This window comes from Saimiri boliviensis, chromosome 3 (assembly GCF_048565385.1).
Source record: "Saimiri boliviensis isolate mSaiBol1 chromosome 3, mSaiBol1.pri, whole genome shotgun sequence".
NCBI classification, from domain to species: domain Eukaryota; kingdom Metazoa; phylum Chordata; class Mammalia; order Primates; family Cebidae; genus Saimiri; species Saimiri boliviensis.
In genome coordinates this window covers 18,644,321-18,669,684 of record NC_133451.1, presented here as the reverse complement: position 1 = coordinate 18,669,684, position 25,364 = coordinate 18,644,321, and the positions used below count along the sequence as shown (strand labels likewise).

The following is a 25,364-nucleotide window of genomic DNA, read 5'->3' as shown; positions in this document are numbered from 1 at the left end:
ACTCCAGCCTGGGTAACAAGAGCGAAACTCCGTCTCAAAAAATAAAAAAAATAAATAAATAAAATAAAAAATAAAAATATGGTTATCTCATTCCAATGCTATTTTTTTGAAAATAATTTTCTTTCTTCATTAAAATATTTTGATACTTTTGACCAAAATGAATTGACTTTATATGGAAACCCACGGGGTCAGCTGAACCAGCCGTGCTGGAAACTGGTGGCGCTTTTGTGGCGCTTTTCTGCCCTGGAATCTTCTGGTCTGTGGGTGGTAAAAACTGCAGGAGGAGTACAGTATCTGAACTGGAGTGCTGGAGTGGATGGAGTGGCCTCTGATGGCCTCCGTTGTACAGGGAAGGGGATCCTCCAAGGATTGCACTTCCCTGGTGAGACAGTGCCTTCGGTGCCCTTGTTGGGCTATACCCAGTGTGCAATCAGTCCCATTGAGATGCACCTATTATCTCCTCTGGAAATGTGGTGATCACTCACCCTCTGCGTTGCTCTCACTGGGAACTGAACTCCAGAGCTGTTCCTATTTGGCCATCCTAGGTTCTGTTATTGAACACAATTATGAGGTTATGTTTGTTTGTAGTTTTTTAATTATACTTTTTAGTTTAGAATTCTCATTTAGTTCTACCTTATACCTTCTTTTTTTTCTTTTTTCTTTTTTTTTTGTTTTGTTTTTGAGATTGAGTCTCGCCTTTGTTGCCCAGGCTGGAGTTCAATGGCAGGATCTTGGCTGGCCACAACTTCCGCCTCATGATCTGCCTTCCTCAGCCTCCCAAAGTGCTGGAGTTACAGGTGTGATCCCCTGTGGCCGGTCATACCTGCAATTTTTTTAACCAAGACTACCTATTTTAAAAACTTGTGAGAGGTTTTGTAATTATCTTCTGGAACACTTTTAAGCTAATTGCTTGTCTTAGTCCAACTGGGCTACAATACAAAACATCATGGACTGAATGGCTTAAACAATGGAAATTTATTTTTCATGATTATGGAGGCTAGGAGTTTGAGATCAGAGTGCCAGCCTGGTTGGGTTCTGATGAGGGCTTTCTTCCTCCCTTATAGGTGTCCACCCTCTGGCTGTATCCTCACAGGGCAGGAAGAAAGACAGAGAGGAGCTCTCTGGTGTCTCTTTTTATAAAGACACTAATTTTGTCATACCAAGACCTCATCCTCATGATATCTTCTGTTGCTAATTACCTCTCAGAGGCCCCATCTCCAAACACCATCACATTAGGGGTTAATTAGGACTTAAACCAATAAATTTGTGTGGCACAATCATGAAGTCCACAACAATGATTTAACATCATTGTCAGATAATTTTAGCATTTATGTCATCTCAGTGTTGGCATCTATTAATTGCCATTTAAATTGATATTAATATTTTATTGGCTTTTGCTAAAATAAATAATTTTGAATTATGTTATGTATTATGACTATTATGTTATGAGACTCTGGTTCTGATCTGCATCTTCTATTTAGCAGGCAGTAAACTTATTTAGCTCCAAAATGCACACATTTACCTACTTTTGTGGGTTGTGGTTTAAATGTCAATTTGGTTTACAAAGCCTCTGCAGTGCTCATTCAGACTGCCTCATTTGTGTTTGCCAGAAGAATCCTGGGTGATGTTACAGACCAGGGCTCAGTTCTCCATTCATTTGCTGTGTTGTTTCTTGTCACTTTTATGCTTGGGTCACTCAGAGGTCTGCTGGCGAATTCAAGCTCAGACAGAGTTTGACAATCCTTTCCTACAACTTCATCCCCTACGAATTCATCCCCCAACTCTATTGTTAAGAGGAGTGCATTTCACTGTTAATGCAAAATTGTCAGCAAAGACTGGGTACTGCCCATAGTATCTGTAGCTGCAGAGCAGAAATTCCATCGTATTGTTCCTCAATTCCTGTGATCCCTAGGTAGACTTCGTTTTCTCCAACTGTTACAGCATGTGGTCAGTTGTTTTAGTAAATCATCTACGGTTTTTGTTGTCATCTGTGAGATGATGATGTTGGAATGTACTTATTATGTCAAAGCTGGAAGTTCTATAGCAATCATTTCATCCTATGATTTCAGGTCTTTGAAAGCTTGTCAAATAATATATTATTTCTTAATATATTCTTTGTCACATTTTTCTCTCTCCTCTCCTTCTAGGACTCCAATTAAACATGTGATTTTTTTCTCCACTTTATTCACTATGTCTTTTAGTCTGTCTTGTGCATTTCTATATCACTTCTGAATTTTTCTTCTGACCTATTATTGTAACTTCTTCAGGGCCAAGTACCCTATTAAGCCAGTCCATTGAATTATTAGTTTTTGATATTATGTATTTCAGTTCCAGTATTGCTATTTGGTTCTTTTATTCCTTAAACAATTTCAGTTCTATAACCAATTATTCCATCCTAACTTCTATTACTTAATGTACTAAGCACAGTTACTTTAACCTCTATGCCATATAATTCTATTATCTGGAGTCCCTGTTGTATTTTTCTGGGGTTCATATATGCCTGGTGATTTTTTTTTATTGACTGATGTGCATTGTATGTGAACAAATTATACAAATAATTTGAAACTTAAGATGATGTTATATTTCTCCAGAGTAGATGCATTTCTTCCCTCTTCTGCAAGGAGGCTAGGGGTACTGTTGATGCCATGTGACCTAAGTCCAATTTTAGAGATTGATAAGTGTTAACACTGGTTTCATCCATGCTAGAATTTTTCTACTTCCAGTTCATCCCTTCTTTAAAAACATAGTCTTTCAGGGACCCAACCTAACATGTGTGGGTTTTATCATGGCCCTGCCAATGGTTAGCCTTGGACTCCACATTTTAGGTCTCTTACGTTTGTGAAACTATCAAGATCTCTGTTTGGCTGTCAGTAGTTTCTTCTGCAGTTGGGAAGTATCACTAGAGCAAGCATGGGACTGCCTTTTCCTAAATCTTGGCCCTGTTATCATTACTGCCTTGTTAACTTCTGGATATCTTTGAGCAGAAAAAAAGCACTCATATTCCTGGCTAAAAAAATTTTTAAACAAGAGGTTCAATCTGAATTTCCTATTATTTCTTTTTTTTTTTTTTTTTTTTTTTTTTTTTTTTGAGACGGAGTTTAGCTCTTGTTACCCAGGCTGGAGTGCAATGGCGCAATCTTGGCTCACTGCAACCTCCGCCTCCTGGGTTCAAGCAATTCTCCTGCCTCAGCCTCCTGAGTAACTGGGATTACAGGCATGCGCCACTATGCCCACCTAATTTTTTGTATTTTTTTTTTTTTAATTAGAGACGGGGTTTCACCATGTTGACCAGGATGGTCTCGATCTCTCGACCTTGAGATCCACCCACCTCAGCCTCCCAAAGTGCTGGGATTACAGGCTTGAGCCACCGTGCCTGGCCCTATTATTTCTTAATATATTCTTTGTCACATTTTTCTCTCTCCTCTCCTTCTAGGACTCCAATTAAACGTGATTTTTTTTTCTTGAAAATTTGCTTGAAATTTTTTTGCTTGAAAATTACATACTGAACACATTTTTTTCTAGTCGGAAGAAAAATATTGAAATTATAAACATAATTTTGAATTGACTAAGCATCCAATTATTAACAATAACCATCATATTACTTGGCTTTTCTTTTTATTAAGACAGATTATCTATAATTTCTATTCCTTTTTTGAACCTCTGTTCTCAACCTCCTTCCACACTACTTTTTTCTCTTAAGAGTAAAAACAAAGTTCTTCTCTAGCAGATCTCAAGTACTCTACTGTAACAAAATCTTCCTCAACAGTTGAAAGGGAGATATCTAATTTTGTTAAAATCATATAAATAACATGCCCCTTCCACCTTAGAAATTCTGGTGCCATGTGTTAAAATAAGCTATCCTTTACCACTTTGAACTTGATAAATGTTTGTCATTCTCCCAGGTGGATTGTCAGCTCCTGGAATTGAAAGAATTGTACCTTACACTCTTTTTAACGGTTACACCTGTTACACAGGCTCAACTTCAAAAGGATCTCAACATGTGCTGCCTGGCTGCTCTTGCTTGGAATTACCAACACGGTGTCTTTCCTTTTTAATACATATTAATACACAAAAAACTGAGGCAACATGCATTAAAAATAAAATAAATATCCACATATTTACACATACAGATTTGCTGGTAAAAATCTTTTCATTATCGCAAATAAGCTAGTGTCTGATCATATGATTAACATCCCTAAAACTAGATTCAGTGCTTATCGACTATTCTTTGGAGAGTTCCTCAAAATATCATCTATAATCTGATGACTGCCAGATATTTATTTCTAGATGATGATTCTAACCTAGTTTCCAATTGTGTACTGGATATATTGGTGCTGCCATCTTGTCTTCTAGTTATCTCTATTTTAGCTACTTTCCAAAATGTAGTAACTACATATTTAACTCTACTATTTTCTACAAACTACTGGATGGCTTATTTATGTCTATTTTATGGTATTTAAGTTCTTGACGCATATATCTGATGTTGTATAAATTAAACGTAATAAATTACCATGTTAAAAAACAAATTTCAGGGAAAGATACTATAACATGTTTCCTCTGTGCTTTGATTATAGTATTTGCTTTATGTGCATATTTATAAACTCACACCTTAATGGCTCATACTTCTACATTAGCATGTCTCATTTTCCCTTGGTCTAACTGAGAAGGAAGGAAACAAAATTATTTGGCTTCACCCGTACAACACCCCTCCAGAACATCAAGATTTATTAAGCACCCTTTCCTCTCCATTTCTCCTTGGCTTCTCTAGTTTTCCTTTATTATGTACTTCCCAATCCTTTAATCACTTCCATTGCCTTCTCTTGGGCATTGTTCAGGTTATTCGGATGTCTATATCTACAATAAGCTACAGGGTCCACACATGTAGCAAATCCCTCAAGTGCTTTTGAAATAATCCAGTTGGTTAAAACAGACAAAGAGTAAGAAGACTCAAAGTTGAGGTTAATTTTCAGAAGATTTAAGAAGCTTTACCCACATATCCTTGTCTCTGATAAACAGATGATTAGCTAAAGATTCTAGGAAACTAATCCAGAGCTCATCTCTGCCTGCCTACCGTGGAAGCCATGCCACTGAGTGCTGGTGAATTTCCTAGAAGCTCCTGTGACTAGTGAAGGTCCACCAGTAAAAACAGGCTTGGCCGTGAAATTATGGCATTCAGCACTTGCTCAATGTCATTTAAATGTTACATGATATCCATGGATGAAGCCACTGAACAGTAGTGTTGGTATAAACAAACGAATATCACAGGAGAAATGAGGGTATCTTCTTGATGACCCAGTGAAAAAATGATGAGAAAAGTTGCACTTGTCTTGGCCTGCAGTAAAAAACTAAAGCTTTACACAATTGTAGAAAACTTTTCTTCAGTCGTGTTCCAGGAAGTAAATTCAGCTAAATATAAATCAAAAGAGTTATTGTTATTGTAATTCAAAGGTGCTACATTGTTGGAGGCAAGGGACATTGCCAGAAGAAAAAACAAATACTTTATTCCTAATAAAGAAATCTTGGTAAATCATGGGTTTGCACTTCTATTTTTACACTTCTTTGATGCTATGCTGTGACCTATGGAGATGCACCAAGGAGTTGTAGCTAAGCAGATTGGTGAGAGCACCACAATGGTGCCAGGTGGCACTGAGGTTAAGCTCCAGAAGAAAAATTCAGAAGTGATGGAGATAATAGAATTATTTGGCATAGAGGTTAAAGTAACTATGCTTAGTACATTAAGTAATAGAAGTTAGGATGGAATAATTGGTTATAGAACTGAAATTATTTAAGGAATTAAAAAACCAAATAGCAATCCTGGAGCTGAAATATATAATATCAAAAACTAATAATTCAATGGACTGGCTTAATAGGGTACTTGGCCCTGAAGAAGTTACAATACTTTAGGTAATAGGTCAGAAGAAAAATTCAGAAGTGATGTAGAAATGCACAAGACAGACTAAAAGACATAGTGAATGTTACTGAGTCAAACATTCACTCTATGACTCCATTTACTCTGGTTTAAGAGGAGTATAGTAATCCTGGTGATCTCAGAGGACAGAGTGGTTAGCACAGTATTTGGCCCAAAGGAAACATGTGGTAAATGTTATCTTAGTCATTAACTTTATGATTAGGTTTTTTTAAAAAAAAATCATTCCCATGATACCTGTGGTCTCTGGATGGTTCTAGTTTACTTTATTAGCTCATTGCTAGTCATCTCCTCCTAAGCCTTTGGTTCATCTGGTCTGGGTAATTCTAGACATTTCAATAGTCATAATAGAATTTCCTTTATGTATTTGCATATATGTGTTTTCCACATATTTGGTCTCGTTAACTTCCATTTTTTATTTCAGATGGAGTTTTAACTTTATTTCTTTGCCTGCTTCCTCAAACATGACTGGATCGATATCAGTTCTCTCTATTTTCTGTTCTCCTAGGGCTCTATTTTATTATTTTTACAATGATGTCTGTTAATTTTTTTTCATGTTTTTCCTCTAGCTAAGGTAGAAATTCTTCAAATGCAGCTGCTATATACTCATCATCAGGTCTCCCAGAACCTAACACTACCAGGTACATTGAAAGCTAGAAAGTTCCCAGTAAATATCTGATGCATAAATAGTGTATAATATAATATGGTAATACTAAAATACAAAATAATGAAAAGGAATTTAGAAATAATAAAGTGATAATTTCGAATCATAGAAAATAAGTTAAGGAAAAACAATGATGTAAGGGTAAGCTTTTGAATACTGAGAAAGATACTTAAGATATTAAAAAGAGCACTGATGTCCCAAAAATATGTATAATATTTTTGCTGAATTTGATACTAAACATTTATTTGTAAACCAAAGTACAATTAAATATGAAAATACAGAACTGAAGTGTACCAATATAATCCAGATTGCCACAGATCATAAAATTAGAAGTGAGTTATATTTTGTGGTTTTCCTAGTTTCAAAATCTGTAAAAAATTTTATTTTTTTTTTATTTTTTATTTTTATTTATTTATTTATTTTTTTTTTGCAGAAGCATTCACATTTATTGATTCAATACAGTATCTAACATTTGCTAAACATGCATTTCACACTAATTGGTCACATTTCCACAGGTAGTCAATTCACAGAGCAGAGCCCATCCCTTGCCAGCTGGCAGGGTGGGAGGTAGCAGAGGGCCAGGGTAGCCTGCACAGCCCGCCAGCTATCATTTGGTCATGCAGGGTTGAACACCCATATACCTTTTATACTTAGAAAATGCTATACAATTTGAAATGCATTGGTATCTATTTTAAGCACCATAGTCAGGAATTGTTAATTGGTTAAAATGCTGTGTGAATAATTAGACATTTAAATCCTATCGGGCAATTTTTTCAAACCTAAAAATATATATATATATATCTATCTCTTGATACTGCTATATACTCTTCTGACTATAATATCATTTTTTTTTAAATTGCATTTTAGATTTTGGGGTACATGTGAAAAACATGCAAGATCGTTGCATAGGTACACACATGGCAGTGTGGTTTGCTGCCTTCCTTCCCCTCACCTGTATCTGTCATTTCTCCCCATGCTATCTCTTCCCACCTCCCCACCTCCTCATCTCTCCCCCATTTCCCCCCAACGGACCCCAGTGTGTAGGGCTCCCCTCCCTGTGTCCATGTGTTTTCATTGTTCAATACCCGCCTATGAGTGAGAACATGCAGTGTTTGATTTTCTGCTCTTGTGTCAGTTTGCTGAGAATGGTGGTTTCCAGGTTCATGCATGTCCGTACAAAGGACACGAACTCATCGTTTTTGATGGCTGCGTAATATTCCATGATGTATATGTACCACATTTTCCCTATCCAGTCTATCATCAATGGGCATTTGGGTTGGTTCCAGGTCTTTGCTATTGTAAACAGTGCTTCAATGAGCATTCGTGTGCATGTGTCCTTATAGTAGAATGATTTATAGTCCTTTGGATATATACCCAGTAATGGGATTGCTGGGTCAAATGGGATTTCTATTTTTAGGTCCTTGAGGAATCGCCACACTGTCTTCCACAATGGTTGAATTAATTTACACTCCCACCAACAGTGTAAAAGTGTTCCTATTCTCCACATCCTGTCCAGCATCTGTTGTTTCCAGATTTTTTAATGATCACCATTCTAACTGGTGTGAGATGATATCTCAATGTGGTTTTGATTTGCATTTCTCTAATGACCAGTGATGATGAGCATTTTTTCATATGTTTGTTGGCCTCCTGTATGTCTTCTTTTGTAAAGTGTCTGTTCATATCCTTTGCTTATTTTTGAATGGGCTTGTTTTTTTCTCGTAGATCTGTTTTAGTTATTTGTAAATTCTGGATATCAGCCCCTTGTCAGATGGGTAGATTGCAAAATTTTTTTCCCATTCTGTTGGTTGCCGATTCACTCTACTGACTGTTTCTTTTGCCATGCAGAAGCTGTGGAGTTTGATTAGGTCCCATTTGTCTATTTTGGCTTTTGTTGCCATTGCTTTTGGCGTTTTGGTCATGAAGTCCTTGCCTATGCCTATGTCCTGAATGGTTTTGCCTAGATTTTCTTCTAGGGTTTTTATGGTGTTAGGTCTGATGTTTAAGTCTTTAATCCATCTGGAGTTAATTTTGGTGTAAGGTGTCAGGAAGGGGTCCTGTTTCTGCTTTCTGCACATGGCTAGCCAGTTTTCTCAACACCATTTATTAAACAGGGAGTCCTTTCCCCATTGCTTGTTTCTGTCAGGTTTGTCGAAAATCAGATGGTTGTAGATATGTTGTATTTCCTCTGAGGCCTCTGTTCTGTTCCATTGGTCTGTATCTCTGTTTTGGTACCAGTACCATGCTATTTTGATTACTGTAGCCTTGTAGTATAGTTTGAAGTCTGGTAGTGTGATGCCTCCTGCTTTGTTCTTTTTGCTTAGAATTGACTTGGCTATGCGGGCTCTCTTTTGGTTCCGTATGAAGTTTAAGGTGGTTTTTTCCAGTTCTGTGAAGAAGGTCATTGGTAGCTTGATGGGAATAGCATTGAATTTGTAAATTACTTTGGGCCTTATGACCATTTTCACGATGTTGATTCTTCCTAACCAAGAACAGGGAATGTTTCTCCATCTGTTTGTGTCCTCTCTTATTTCGTTGAGTAGTGGCTTGTAGTTCTCCTTGAAGAGGTCCTTTACGTTCCTTTTTAGTTGTATTCCTAGGTATTTTATTGTCTTTGTAGCAATTGTGAATGGCAGTTCATTCTTGATTTGGCTTTCCTTAAGTCTGTTGCTGGTGTATAGGAATGCTTGTGATTTTTGCACGTTGATTTTGTATCCTGAGACCTTGCTGAAGTTGTTTATCAGTTTCAGGAGATTTTGGGCTGAGACGATGGGGTCTTCTAGATATACAATCAGGTCATCTGCAAATAGAGACAATTTGATTTCCTCCTTTCCAATTTGAATACCCTTTATTTCTTTTTCTTGCCTGATTGCTCTGGCTAGACCTTCCAGTACTATATGGAATAGGAGTGGTGAGAAAGGGCATCCTTGTCTAGTGCCAGATTTCAAAGGGAATGCTTCCAGTTTTTGCCCATTCAGTATGATATTGGCTGATGGTTTGTCAAAAATAGCTTTTATTATTTTGAGATATGTTCCTTCAATACCTAGTTTATTGAGGGTTTTTAGCATAAAGCGCTGTTGAATTTTGTCAAAGGCCTTCTCTGCATCAATTGAGATAATCATGTGGTTTTTGTCTTTGGTTCTGTTTATGTGGTGAATTACATTTATGGACTTGCGTATGTTGAACCAGCCTTGCATCCCTGGGATGAATCCTACTTGATCATGGTGGATAAGCTTTTTGATATGCTGTTGCAATCAGCTTGCCAGTATTTTATTGAAGATTTTTGCATCTATGTTCATCATGGATCTTGGCCTGAAGTTTTCTTTTCTTGTTGAGTCTCTGCCAGGTTTTGGTATGAGGATGATGTTTGTCTCGTAAAATGATTTGGGAAGGATTCCCTCTTTTTGGATTGTCTGGAATAGTTTCAGAAGGAATGGTACCAGCTCCTCTTTGTGTGTCTGGTAGAATTCGGCTGTGAACCCATCTGGACCTGGGCTTTTTTTGGGTGGTAGGCTCTTAATTGCTGCCTCGACTTCAGACCTTGTTATTGGTCTATTCATGATTTTGGCTTCTTCCGGGTTTAGGCTTGGGAGGATGCAGGTGTCCAGGAATTTATCCATTTCTTCCAGGTTTACTAGTTTATGTGCATAGAGTTGTTTGTAATAATCTCTGATGATGGTTTGGATTTCTGTGGAATCTGTGGTGATATCCCCTTTATCATTTTTTATTGCATCAATTTGGTTATTCTCTCTTTTCTTTTTTATTAATCTAGCTAGTAGTGGTCTGTCTATTTTGTTGATCTTTTCGAAAAAACCAGCTCCTAGATTTATTGATTTTTTGAAGAGTTTTTTGTGTCTCTATTTCTTTCAGTTCTGCTCTGATCTTAGTTATTTCCTGTCTTCTGCTAGGTTTTGAGTTATCTTTTCTTATGTCACCACACATGAGGCAAATGCCAGATGCTCAACCTATAAACCCACGCATTTGATGGACAAGAGGTCTGAGAAAACAGACAGCACAAAGTAATCTTGCCAGTATAAAAACAATATAATGCAGAAAGCCTTATGCTTTTTGTGGTCGTTAAACTGCATTTTAATCTGCAAGCGAAATTGAAAGTAATAGTCCTTTATGTGTATAGAGAAAATGACTTGAGCTCAGAAGGGAAAGAGTTAGGGAATAAAGTCACACAATTAGTTTGTGGCACAGTTAGGGCCAGCCTGACAATCTGTGGCTCTTCCACTTATGAAACATCATGGAATTATAGAAACAAGAAGAGATTTTAGAAAGGCTTTCCTGTTATTGCCTCATACAAAGGGATAACTAAGGACTTCCAGCTATCCGATATTTTCTCCTGGATCACATTGTTTGTGGAATTTGTCTCAAATTAGCATTTGGGACTGCTACGTTCCAGTCAGTATGTTTTGTTGTTGTTGTTGTTGTTGTTGTTTGTTTGTTTGTTTGTTTTTCCTGCAAAAGCAGGACATAGTAACTCTCACCAATACCATACTTATCACAAACAGCACTGAAGAAAAACTTGCCACAATACTTACATATTATTAAAATATCAAATTAAAGTCTACTTATGTTCCAGCCATGGAAAAAGAACAACCAATATCAAATAGAACATCATGTCATTTATTAGTTGAGCTGAACCATTTTTCCAGAAATTATCTGAGATTCTTATCCTTTTTACTTATTTTTCTATGTAACAGTGATTATGACAAATTCATTGAAATATTTGAAAAGCCTAATTCATACATAGCATGGAATATATGCATGCATGTGTGTGTCTCTGTGTACTACACATAATGTTTTGCTAAGATCTCTAGAACTACAAAAGTTGTGGTGTTTTATGCCTGTTTTAAATCTGGATTGGTAGACATAGGCTAAGGTAACCATTTGCCTCCTTATTCACATTAATAAGAAATGACAATGTGCCACTTGTCAATGCCAAGCTCTGACAAGTGGATTTACCTGGGTTTCCATAAATGTAAAGCAAAATAGACCTCTTGGTGTAGGGGAAAGTACATGATATAAGAAATAGAGAACTTGGGTTTGTTATATTGCTGTCTGTGATTAGCTCAAGTATCTACAGCAAGTCCTTCTACAGTTCCAAATGTCAATCTGTTCATGTGTTCAATAAAATATTTCATTGGAATTTATTTTTCAACTCCAAATAATATAGCCAAACTTCCACTGGGGCTCCTTCTAACAGCTAGATGTTTATCAAATGCCTTTGAATCTTAAAAAAGTGATACCAAGATAGCAAGTAAAGTTGGAGGCCAAACTCATCAAGGAGGCAGTGTAAATTGAAAATATGTCTATAATGGTGCTGGCTCAGTGGCTCATGCCTGTAATCCCAGCACTTTGGGAGGCCAAGGTGGGCAGATCACCTGAGGTCAGGAGTTTGAGACCAGCCTGGCCAACATGGTGAAACCCCATCTCTACTAAAAATACAAAACTTAGCTGGGCTTGGTGGTAGGCACCTGTAATCTCAGTTGCTCAGGAGGTTGAGGCAGGAAAATCGCTTGAACCCAGGAGGTGCAGGTTGCAGTGAGCCGAAATCACACCATTACCCTCCAGCCTGATGGACAAGAGGAAGATTCAGTCAAAAGAAAAGAAAAGAAAAGAAAGAAAAGAAAAGAAAAGAAAAGAAAAGAAAAGAAAAGAAAAAAAAAGAAAAGAAAGAAAAGAAAAGAAGTGAAGTCTATAATGAGACTTCAGGCACAGTTTTTGCCTGAAAGACCCTGATCTTTGCCATATTCTAACACCCTAGTTGTACTGACAGCCCTGAATATACTTACTGGGAAACTTCCCTTTTTCATCAGAAACAAAATGGGTAGGATAGATGATTATTACAGTACATGACTGAGTATCTGTAATGGAAGAGAAATTTTTGAATATTCAATGAGCTTCACAAAAAGGAGTATTAGACAAATGACATATAAATTACATAATTCAATATCAAAATCCTTTTTGTTAAATGTTAGCAGTGTTTTGTTGAAAAACAAAGATGAAGAAAACATTTGATTTGCTTTCAAAACCTACTCCTGTGTATGTTGCATCAATTATTTCTGCCATTATCCATTTGAAAAATCTTTGCTCTTAGGAATGTGTTAGTTTCAGATACCACTGACCTGCTTAACACTGTCAGTCACTTTCCTCTGCAATCTAAATAAGCCCTTTCTATGGTCTATGAGGCCCATTGACATCTGGTCCTTCATCTACAGCTTCAATTTTGTCATTCTTTACTTTATTGTTCACTATACATGGAGCCCACAGGTCTCTTTTCGTCCCTCCGACAACTTAAATTTCCACCTTAGAGGCGGTATGCTGACACCCTTTGCCCAGAACGTTACTCTGCCAGAATTTTGCCTAGCTGATCCCTTCTAGTTTTTCAGGTACAAATATACGTCCTCAGAGCAACTCTCACTGTTTATACCAACTAAATTAACATTCTTTTCCCTTCCCTTTTTGATTCTCTATCACATTGCTCTTTTTCTCCCTTTGCAATTCTTACTAGCAAGTTAGCATTATCTGAATTAAACGTGTATTCACTTACTTTTTGTGTTTGCTATCCTCCACTCAGCGCACCATAAGCTCCTTGTAGCCAAGGCCATATCTTTCTTGATGTCTCTGTATCTGCAGCACTTAGAACAGCACCTTTGTAGGAGCTCGATAATTAACATCAGATAAACAAATGAGTTAAGAAATACATGAACAAGGCTGGGGCAGTGGCTCATGCCTGTAATCCCAGCACTTTGGGAGCCAAGGCAGGTGAATCACCTGAGGTCAAGAGTTCAACACCAGCCCCACTAACATGATGAAGCCGTATATCTACTAAAAATAAGTCAGGTGTGGTGGTGCATGCCTGCAGTCCCAGTTAGTTGAGAGGCTGAGGCAGGAGAATCATTCGAATCTAGGAGGCAGAAGTTACAGTGAGCCGAGATTGCCTCACTGTATTTCAGCCGGGGCCACAGAAAGAGATACAGTCTAAAAAAATAAATAAAAAATAAAAAAAACCAACAACTATGAACAAATGAATAAATGGATTTTTTAAGGCCATTCATATGGATCTGTTAACTGGAAATGCAAAATGGGATAAATTAATTACTTCAGTCTTTTTCAGATACATCGAAATATGTCTCAAAATTAAAGCCTCTAATTTCAGGAAAAGGAAGGAATGCATGTGACATTGTCCATGATATGGGCAGTTTGCATGTCATTTGGCCCTTGATGCATTTTCAAAAATCAAATGACTAAAAGTGGTAAATGATAGAAGGTGAGGAAAGGAGAAGGAAGAAAGAGAAACACTGAGTTCTCCTGCATCCTCTTCTAATTCTCTTATAGCTCTTTTCCTTTTTGAATGACCTCTTGAATTTATGCTCACAGTGTCAGATTGTGTTTGTTTTATGTTTCTCACTGAAATCTAGCATCCCTCTTCTTTTCTGAAATATGCCAAGCAACTAATTTTGAATTACTTTTTCCACTCTGTAGCTGGCTGTTATGCATCACATAAGGAAGCTTAATTAAACAGTACAAAGTAAGAACTGCTCACAGATTTAGGAAAAATCAATTTTCTTTGTTAAAAAAAAATGAGAACAAATTTGTTTTTCTTTATTCACACACATCTTATACCCCAATGCACAACAAAGCTGAATTTTCAAATTTGTGACACTTCAGATTTCTGGATTTTATTAATAATAATTGTCAGTCCATTTAAATGGATTATGATGATTCTCAAGAAATTGTTGTTAACGTAATTAACAACTGGCTTTAATTTCAAGACATTAATCAAAAGAGCAAGTTTCTGGAAATGACCAGGTTCTCACAAATGTTGTTAATTAGCAAAGGAATTGAAGTTGTATGACAACGATTCCTGCCACTGTTATCTGCATGATTGTATCACATCTTTAAATACCCACAATGCGACCAGTTTTCTCAAGTGTGATTAAATCAATAGGCATTTCAATGTACTTACTTTAAAGGAAAAAAAAATTGACATTTTTACTGTCTACTTTTGGTCAGAGTAGAGTCTAAAATGCTTGCAAAATGATGGAAATACACAAGATAAAATATTTTCCTTTCACAAGTGGTGAATAAATGGTACACACGTGAATTTTTCTTTTATTAATACGATGTAGGCTAACTAGCTCTGTCATAAAAACAATATCACTCTAAGAAGCAGGATAAACATTACTGTTACCTTTTCATAACATATCTTATCATATTTTTAACCAATGAATTCAAAATGTTAAAGACACTAAGGGGAAAAATACCAAAAAGGGAATTGACATTCCAATTACCTTGATTTGATCATTACATGATGTATGTTTTTATCAATATTTTTTCTGTCCTCATAAACATGTGCAATTATTATGTACCATTAAAAAAAAAGAAATTTTAAAAGAATCACTGCTATTCCCACCAAGAATGACCAACTTCTTGACATCTTGAAGTATTTGCTTCTAGTTTCTTTATGGGCCTAGCCTCTTTTGTTTATGTTGCTATAATGATACTTTTGTGTATAATTGTGTATCCTGCTTTCTCATAATATTAAGTCACATGATTTTTTTCTATCAACTAACAGAATTAATAAAACAGCATTTTAATTAGACACATATTATTTAATAAAAAAGATATTTTACATTTTACTAACATTTCCCATAAGGGATTGGGTTGGATTCATAAATTTTACTTTTAAGTATAACAGTATAATAAATATCAAAAGCAGTCAAGTAACTATTTTAGGTCCTTTGTGTCTGGATTATAGTCCAAGATCTCTTCACTTATTCCTTGTACAATTGCTAGAATTTAATGAGTAAGAATATAAAACACCAAAGTAAATTTGAATTTTAAATAAATAAATATTTTTTTCATATAAACATACCTCACATTGTATTTAAGATATACTAATACTCCATAAGACAGAATTAGATTGAAAATACTATTTATTTTTACACTGTTGGTGGGAATGTAAATTAATTCGACCATTGTGGAAGACAGTGTGGCGATTCCTCAAGGACCTAAAAATAGAAATCCCCTTTGACCCAGCAATCCCATTACTGGGTATATATCCAAAGGATTATAAATCATTCTACTATAAGGATACGTGCACACGAATGTTCATTGCAGCACTGTTTACAATAGCAAAGACCTGGAACCAACCCAAATGCCCATTGATGATAGACTGGATAGGGAAAATGTGGTACATATACACCATGGAATATTATGCAGCAATCAAAAACGATGAGTTCACGTCCTTTGTAGGGACGTGGATGAACCTGGAAACCACCATTCTCAGCAAACTGACACAAGAGCAGAAAATCAAACACCGTATGTTCTCACTCATTAGGCAGGTGTTGAACAATGAGAACACACGGACACAGGGAGGGGAGCCCTACACACTGGGGTCCATTGGGGGGAAATGAGGGAGGGTGGGGAGGTGGGAAGAGATAGCATGGGGAGAAATGACAAATACAGGTGAGGGGACAGAAGGCAGCAAACCACACTGCCATGTGTGTACCTATGCAACAATCTTGCCTGTTCTTCACATGTACCCCAAAACCTAAAATGCAATAAAAAAAGAAAGAAAATACTATTTATTGGAAATTCAAATTTATTTGGGTATTCTGTGTCTGGTAGCTTTAAACCAAGATGTTTCTTATATATTATGGTAGGCAAAATAATAGCCCTGAAAAATGTTGAAGTCTTAACCTTCAAAGCCTGGGTTACATGGCAAAGGAAAATAACGTTACAGATTAAATCCTTTGCTACTACACTGATGCTGATATGGAAAGACTGTTCTGGATAATCTGGGTATGCCCAGTGTGATCACCAGAGACTTTTAACTGAGAGATGGAGGCAGAAGAGAGAACTAGAGAGATGGCAGTGTAAGAGACACTCAGCCCAACACTGCCCACTTTGAAGATGGAGGAGGGTGCTCTAGAATTGGCCTCTAGAAGCCAGAAAAGGACAGAAAATGAATTCTCCTCTTGAAATTCTAGCAAGGAATGCATCACTGTGACATCTTGATTTAAGCTCAGGGAGACCATTGTTGGACTTCTGACCTCTAGAACTATGATAAAGTACATTTGTGTTGTTAAGATACTAAATTTATGGTAATTTTTATGCTTACTATAGGAAACACACAGATTTTTTTTTAATGTATTGAAGGTCATTGAGCTGTAAGAGAAAGCTGGATTTCTTGAATCATACATTTTGATAATTTTATAAAAGGCATTCAAAAATATGAACCAAGACTTAGAAATCACCCTTCATGGATGCATGCTGAGATTAAGCACTTTTCTACCACTCTCCGTCATTTCTTATTTAGCCTACCTGGAAACACTGCACAGAGTGCTTTTGAGTCTTGGAAAGCTGACATTGTTTTGTTCTTTTGTTAGTGATTGTGTGTAAGTGGATGTAGGAGCAAAGAGGATTTAATTCAAGCAATCAGCATTTTACAGCATTAGTCATGAAATAAACTCAAATCATAAAATTCCATTTGAAAGTCAAGCTACAGAGTAAATCAAAGACAGCTGAGATAAGCAAATGTTCTTCACAACAAACTTTCTAAATCTAAGAAGGTGGTCAGGACAATCCCATGTACAGCTTAGTGGGTATTCAAAATGAATACCCAATTGTTAAACAAATGCCATTTTAAATATATCTCTTGCATGGGGGAGGTACATGGAAAATAATGTTGGTTTACTATACATCTATGAAATATAAGGGAGGCATTTCTTTGAGTGCTGTAGTCACTCTGCTTTCCTGGAAATATCTCACAGCTCACAAGTTTGTAATTAGGAAGGGAGGATTTTATAGTCCATGTAAAATGTGCATGTTTCACAGAAAGTTCTCATCAGTTTAAACTTAGAGATGTAGTGGTAGTGAAGGCAAAGCCCTCATATTCAAGAAGTTCCAAGCCTAAAGGAGGAGACTGAATCATAAACAAACAATAGCTATACAACATGATAAATGTTCTTACAGAGGAATGCACCAGAACCTGGCGGAGCTCTCAGTGGGAAGGAATCAATGTTCAGAGGTTTCTCTGAGAAGGCAATGTTTGGCATGCAAGCTTAAGAATGAGCAGGGATTTTTCAGGCAACTACAGCCTGTGTTAGGAAGTAGAAAGGGTTTTGTGCTGAGAAAGTGGAGTTTTTTTATTCTTATTATACTTTAAGTTCTGGGGTACATGTGCAGAATGTGTAGGTTTCTTACATAGGTATACACGTGCCATTGTGGTTTGCTGCATCCATCACTCGGTCATCTGCATTAGGTATTTCTCCTAATGCTATCCCTCCCCTATCCCTTCACCCTCTGCTATCCCTCCCCTAGCCCCCTACACCCTGACAGACTCTGCTGTGTGATGTTCCCCTCCTTGTGTCCATGTTTTCTCATTGTCCAACTCCCATTTATGAGTAAAAACATGCAATGTTTAGATTTTCTTTTAATGAAAGACTATATAAATGAGATGGCATGACCTTGATCCTATTTATCTGAGTGAAAGGTGACTGTTATATATGCCACAATTTCTTAAAGTAGAACTGTTCTTAAAATAGATGTTTATACTGAGAGTAACAGTAAGAAGCCTTATTTATTAAAATGTGTAATATTATCTATTCCTTTGGAGCATATTTTTCATTCATACTCTTAGTTGAGCATGTTAGGTTAGAATAACTGTTAGGTAATTTCTATGTTATTTAAGTCTCAGAGCAGCCCTGTAAGTTAAATCGCCTCTTAGATGACAGTGTCTGGTTGAAACACAGGTGGTCTGCAGTGTTCTTTAGTGAGATGGGGAGCTCATGGAAATATGGAAATATGAGCTCAGTTTTGCACTTATTGCTTTGAAGGTTCTGTTGAACTATAGAAAGTATGTAAAAACTTAATGTATATGTGTGTCTGGATGTTTAAAGTCAGGTTTGTGGCAGGAAATGCTGATTTTGTATTCATGAGGAAATACGTGGCAATTGGAGAAAGCTTGGGACAGTCTGGGGAGAAGGAACCACAGGACAAGAGATCCAAAGACAGCACCACAAGAAAATCCAAATATATAAGATACATAAAGGTGAACAATAACCAAGAGAGAGTCAGTAGAGAGGTAAGTGGAAAACCGAGTCAGGACTGATTCCTTCACCAACAGTGGCACAGAATATTTTTGAATTTCACATCAAGTGGAGGAAGCGCTGAGCAGTGTCCATTCCATTTTGCAACAAGATCATTAGTAATAATTTTGTTACAAATAACTTCAGAGTTCTGTGGTGGGAACAGAAGTCAGACTGGAAAATGAATCATTAATAAAATAAGAAATAAAATGGTGAAGTAAGGAAATAGAGACATTAAGGGCATATAACTTTATTAAGTACTTAGTGTAAAAGAAGAGAAAGATGGAGAGGGAGAGAATAAGAGAGAGAGAGAAAGAAAGTAACACTATCTGGATAAGGACATGGTATCAGAAAAGATAATTTATTTTGTTTTTAACAGGACAGGATTGAGCATATCTACATAATGGAAAGAAGAAACCAGTACAGTGGACACATACTCAGAACTCTTTTGGTTGTAAGATTTAGATAAAGTAATTAAAGAAAATCTAAAAATAGGTACTCAGAAATCAGCTATATTCAGGAAAGAGACTGACTGAGAATCTAGGGCTCCAAGTGATGTTGTTTCACATTCCCTAGAAATAAGAAAATATCGAACCACAGCATCAGCACATATGTAATCTTAAAGGAATTTGATCAGATTAGGCTCATCTGCCCATCTCTGAGACATCAGCTATGAGTAGAGGACTGTAAAACATAATTGACCAGGCTCTTAGTAGGCACCATGCTACTACAAGCCAGAGGGGGTGGAAAATTATGACTCAGAATGCCGTAGCAACAATTGGAGATGGTGGAGGAATTGTACTATTTAGAATGGCTGATGTTTCAGGAAAAAGGGAAAAAGGAGGCTTAACAGCAAAAATAAATTGGTGTTCAGTACAGACGAGGAGTTGAAGGTGCCAGTCAGAGAAATAATAAATTAATAGAAGATGATTTCCAAGAAAGCCAGATGAGATTCGCAGAACTAGCAGAATGGTTGGTTTTAGACAGGGAGCTGCACATCCCTTGTGTCACTTCAGAAAGAAACCCTTCCTGTTTACACACATGACATCATCACATCTCTCAAGAGACTTTCCATTTTCTACTCTTGAGTTTTCTTCCTAATATCTGTCATTATCTTTATTTATCCTACCTACAAATTTTCTTACTTAATAGCCCGTCTTGTTAGACTTTCAAATATAAGATCCATTAAATATTGAACTTTGACTTGTTTCTTATTCAAACTCCATTTAAATATACAATACCACCTAGGACATACTTAAACACTGAAAATTTGTCAAGATAAAGGAGAAAGAGAAAGAGAGAGAGAGAAACATGAGAATGCATAAGACATCTTTTGGCTGTAACTACAGACCAATTTTTTTTTCTTATGACAAGTGGGTACCACAATGACAAGTAGGTATATTATAAATCTGTAATTTTTGTATCCTCAGATACAAAATATCAAGGTGGCTCTACATCACCAATCAAATCTCAACTTGAATTGTAATAATCTTCACATATTGTGGGAGGGATCCAGTGGGATGTATTTGAATCATGGGGGTGGGTTCTTCCCATGCTGTTCTCATGACAGTGAGTAAGTCTCACAAGATCTGATGGTTTTATAAAGGGGAGTTGCCCTGCACATGCTCTCTTGCCTGCGACCATGTAAGATGTGCCTTTGCTCTTCCTTTGCCTTCCACCATGATTATGAAGTCTCCCCCAGCCATGTGGAACTGTGAGTCCATTAAATATTGTTTCCTTTATAAATTACCTAGTGTCAGGTATGTCTTTATTAGCAGTGTGAGAACTGACTAATACAATAATTTGAACTGTGAGTGGGTGCTGCTGTAAAGATAATTGAAAATGTGGAAGTGACTTTGGAATTGGGTAACAGGCAGAGATTGGAAGAGTTTCGAGGGCTCAGAAGACAGGAAAATGTGGAAAACTTTGGAACTTCCTTGAAACTTTTTGAATGGTTTTTACCAAAATGTTGATAGTGACATGGACAATGAAGTCCATGTTGAGGTGGTCTCAGTTGGAGATGAGGAACTTGTTGGGAACTAGAACAAAGGCGATTCTTACCATGCTTTAGCAAAGAGACTGGCAGCATTTTGCTCCTGCCCTAGAGATCTGTGGAACTTTGAACTTGAGACAGATTATTTAGGGGATCTAGTGGAAGAAAATTTTAAGCAGCAAAGCATTCATGATATGACATGGTTGCTCTTAAAAGCATTCAGTTTTGTGTATTCACAACAATATGGTTGGGAATTGGATCTTATGTTTAAAGTGGAAGCAGAGCATAAAAGTTCAGAAGTTTTACAGCCCGACAATACATTAGAAAAGAAAAACCCCAAAAGCATTGCATCTTATAGAAGATAATCCTGTTGAAGAGATTTCTGTTCTAAGCCCAGAGGACCTTAGAGCAATCAAGAATCCAGATTCTATAACAAATCAAATTGCACTCTTGGAAGCCCAGTGTCATGAAATGAAACCAAACTTCGGTGCCACTGCAGAGTATCAGAAGAAAGTAGAATTGTATTTGCAACGGGTAGCAGAATTGGACAGAATTACTCATGAAACAGATAATTTTAGACAGGCATATGAAGATCTTTGGAAACAGGACTTAATGAATTTATAGCAGGTTTTTACAGAATAACAAATAAATTAAAGGAAAATCATCAAATGTTTACTTTGGGAGGAGATGCTGAACTGTAGCGTGTAGACAGCTTGAATCCTTTCTCTGAAGGAATCATGTTCAGTGTTTGACCACCTAAGAAAAGTTGGAAAACTATCTTCAACCTTTCGGGAGGAGAGAAAACACTTAGTTCCTTGGCTTTGGTATTTGCTCTTCACCACTACAAGCCCACTCCCCTTTACTTCATGGACGACATTGATGCAGCCCTGGATTTTTAAAATGTGTCCATCATTGCATTTTATATATATGAACAAACAAAAGATGCAAAGTTCATAATAATTTCTCTTCAAAATAATATCTTTGAGATTTCAGATAGACTTAATGGAATTTACAAGACATACAATGTAACAAAAAGTGTTGCAGTATATAAAAGAAATTGCATCTAAACGACTTTGTTGAACTTTATACTGAAGATTCTTCAAGTTGATTCAGTGTACCACTGATTTTTTTTATGTGTAAAGGATTATGAGTTGTATAAAATACATACTCCTTAAAGTAGCTCATGAAACTGATTTCTATTTTATGCAGTTAAGTCATTTACAAGGTCTAATCACATATCTCTGTAACTGCTTCTAGATTACAAAAATTTGACAATTTTGTAAGTAGCAGACTATGGAGAAAAATGAGTCATATAACTTCCCTTTAGTTCCAACTTGCTGCCAGCAAAGTACAAAGTATGTTAGTTGAGGCAAAGTCCTAAACTAGGTTATTCTATCAAGGCTCAGCATACCTTTGCGGGCCTTTGATTTACCTACACTGGAAAAGCCTGCCAATCATTCTTGGATTGATTCTTTAAGGAATTCCACTTAGTTTGCCAGTTTAGACACTCAGGAGTTATTACCCGAATACTAGGAACATATTTTTGTAAGCCAGTCATTCTGAATTATAGAGATGAGAATTTAAATATCATACACTTTTCTAAAATTTGATGTGTTTGACCATTTATGACTTAATTGCATGAGAACCAGTAAATTAAGACAGTGTCTCAATAAGCTTAGGTTATTTCATAAGTTGAAAAATATTCCTCTATAGTTGCTTCGTGAGTATGAAGTACAACGGCCCCTGACTCACACTGGTTTGATTTAAAACAGGGTACTAAATGCATTTCAACTTGATAGTTTCAACTTATGATAGGTTTACCAGGATGTAGCCCTACTGTTGAGGAGCATTTGTATTTGGGGTTAATTACTTTAGTAATAAATGGTAAGTAAGATGTCTTGAGTAATCTTTGCCTATAAAATTATCAGGGTATTTTTACACCATTGGCTCAAGAATGTTATAATGCTACTGGACATAAGTTGGCAACCACTTGGTTTTTCAAAGGAATTTTGGTATCGAATTAGAAGTCTGCTCTAGCTATTTAGTATCTGGGTATTCATCCCAAGGAATTAAAGGGTTAATTGTTTTTTCAGTCGATCATTGGCTTTGATATTTAAAAAATGAAGCAGTTTGTATCATAAAATAACTGTGAAAATGTAAACATATTTGTAGCATGGATTTGGAGTAAAACCAGATTTAAATAAAAAAGAAAAGAAGAGAAAAAAAACCATTTTTTGAGGAGATATGTATGGGTTCAAGTTGCACAGGGTAGACTTGTGATGGTTAATGTTAAGTGTCAACTTGATTAGATTGAAGGATGCAAAGTATTATTCCTGGGTGTGTCTTGAGGAGTGATGCCAAAGAAGATTAACACTTGAATCAGTGGACTGGGGAGGGCAGACTCACCCTCAGTCTGGTTGGGCACAATCTAACCAGCTGCCAGCATGGCCAGAATAAAAGCATACAGAAGAACATGGAAAGACTAGATTGGCTAAGTCTTCTGGCCTTCACCTTTCTCCTGTACTGGATGCTTCCTGCCATTGAACATCAGACTCCAAGTTCTTCAGCTTTTGGGCTCTTGAACTTAAACTAGTAATTTGCCTGGGGCTCTTGGGAATTTGACCACAGACTAAAGATTGCACTATTGGCTTCCCTTCTTTTGAGCTCATGAGACTCAAACTGGCTTCCTGGATTCTCAGCTTGCTGATGGCCTATGTGGGACTTCACCTTGTGATAGCGTAAGTCAATTATCTTAATAAATTCCCCTTCATATATACATCTATTCTATTCATTCTGTCCCTCTAGAGAACACTGACTAATACAGTTGACGAGCTAAACAGTAAAAAATTTTTTCACTGAGTAGGCAACACATAAACATGTATTGGATTTTATGCTGTGTGTTCACCTAGGTTGTTTTTTGTTTTGTTTTGTATTGTTTTGTTTTGTTTTGTTTTGTCTGTGACCAAACTGAAAGATGTAGAAGTCTGTAGCTTTCACTGAGAAATGAAAATAAAGAATGTGCTCTAAAATTTCATCACAAGCACAGACATGAAATTTCTAGATTTTATTAAGAGAAAGACTCACTAATGTTAAACTACAAGTTTATATCAAGTGACCTTTTATAATTTCTTGAATAAAAATGTTTCCCAAACATCACCAAAGTAAAATCAATTAAACATCTTTTTTTGTGAAAGCTTTGGCAACTGGATACCCACTTCTCTCCAAGTTAACAGTGAGCTGTAAGTTTCACACATGTGGAAACAATACATTAGGTGAACTTGCAAGAGGACTTTTGACAACTACTTTCTTTGAATATTTAAGAAGAAAACTTTCTAAAATCCAGACAAGAATTGTCTGGTTTTATTTAATTCTCTTGAGAAGCTTTGTTGATAATATAGGACATGGACAGCCACACCCAAAAAGGTTTTCCATTTTGCATATTCTTACTAATTCTTCATCACAGGGACTTGTGTATGTGTGTATTTAATACATATATGCATAGAAAATGATCTTTTTCAAAAAATTTCAAAATGTCATTGAGATAGATATTGCAGTAGTTCCAACCCCCATTTTAAAATAAATTAAAATTGAAAGACATCTAGTAGTCTTGCAGTATATGTTTGAATTGTAAACATAAAAAAATTTTCTGTAAAATAATAAACAGATTTTATGCAACAAAATTATATGTAGTTAGATCAAGGTACATGTCTTCATATTTATGGATGGAAATAGAATGTAAATGATACACTAGCCCAAATCAAGAAAATATTTTTTTCTTGTTATTCATGAGTGAAGATGGATAAAAATCACATTTTTACTTTTGAATGTCAATGATGTAAATGATAACAAGTGGAAACTAAATAGGAAAAATATGATGCTTTAAAGATTTAAAGTCCTAGAAGAAAGTATTTTAAGCCTCTATGGAAGTTGAAAAGTACTTACCAAAATAATATTAACCTATTCATTCAATTATTCATTTATTTTTAAGGCATTTGCATTAAATGAGTTTTTGTAGCTGGTACTGTACTTGTTACTTAATAAAAATGAAAATTTTCAGACCCTGCCTTCAATGGGCCCACTTTTGTTTGGAATTAAGCATTCAGGCAATTCATAATGACGTACAATATACATAGTGATGTAGATTTAGTATCATGAAAGTAAGACGGGTCTTTTCCCTCAGTCCCTTGCTTTAGAGGACTTCACAAATAACAAAGGAAAAAAAGTGAATAAATGTATTAAACAATTCATGGATGCCCCTGTGACTTGAGGTACAGTGTTCATTAGTATTACAGCACAACCCAGAAACCTTAAATATGTGATCTCATAACTGATAGTGTTCAGGCCTCAAATAAATACTTTTCCACTTCTCTGTGCCTATGTCCTTGAAACAAAAGACAAGTGCATCTGAGTCCTGTAAATGTTTGTGGTTGTTCTGCTTCTGACATTGGAGATGAAGGCTACTTTAGAATTGATAAAGATTTTGACAGTGCAGTGCATAAACAAAAGCAAAGATAACTTAGCCAAATTGTCAGTTTCTTTATCTGAGATAGCACGGATACAATATATTCTTACATATGAAAATATGTCCAATTTCTTATATAGGTCTACTGTTCCAATGTGTGGTTCATGCATTAAAATGTATACACATATAATACATAATATAATATTAATATCACCATA

At 36.2% G+C, this 25,364-nt stretch overlaps 1 pseudogene; it reads left to right on the top strand.

The window, feature by feature from the left end:
* The first annotated feature begins 21,155 nt into the window (after positions 1-21,155).
* On the top strand, positions 21,156-21,764 carry LOC101041838 (structural maintenance of chromosomes protein 4-like; annotated as a pseudogene).
* Positions 21,765-25,364: the final 3,600 nt, after the last annotated feature.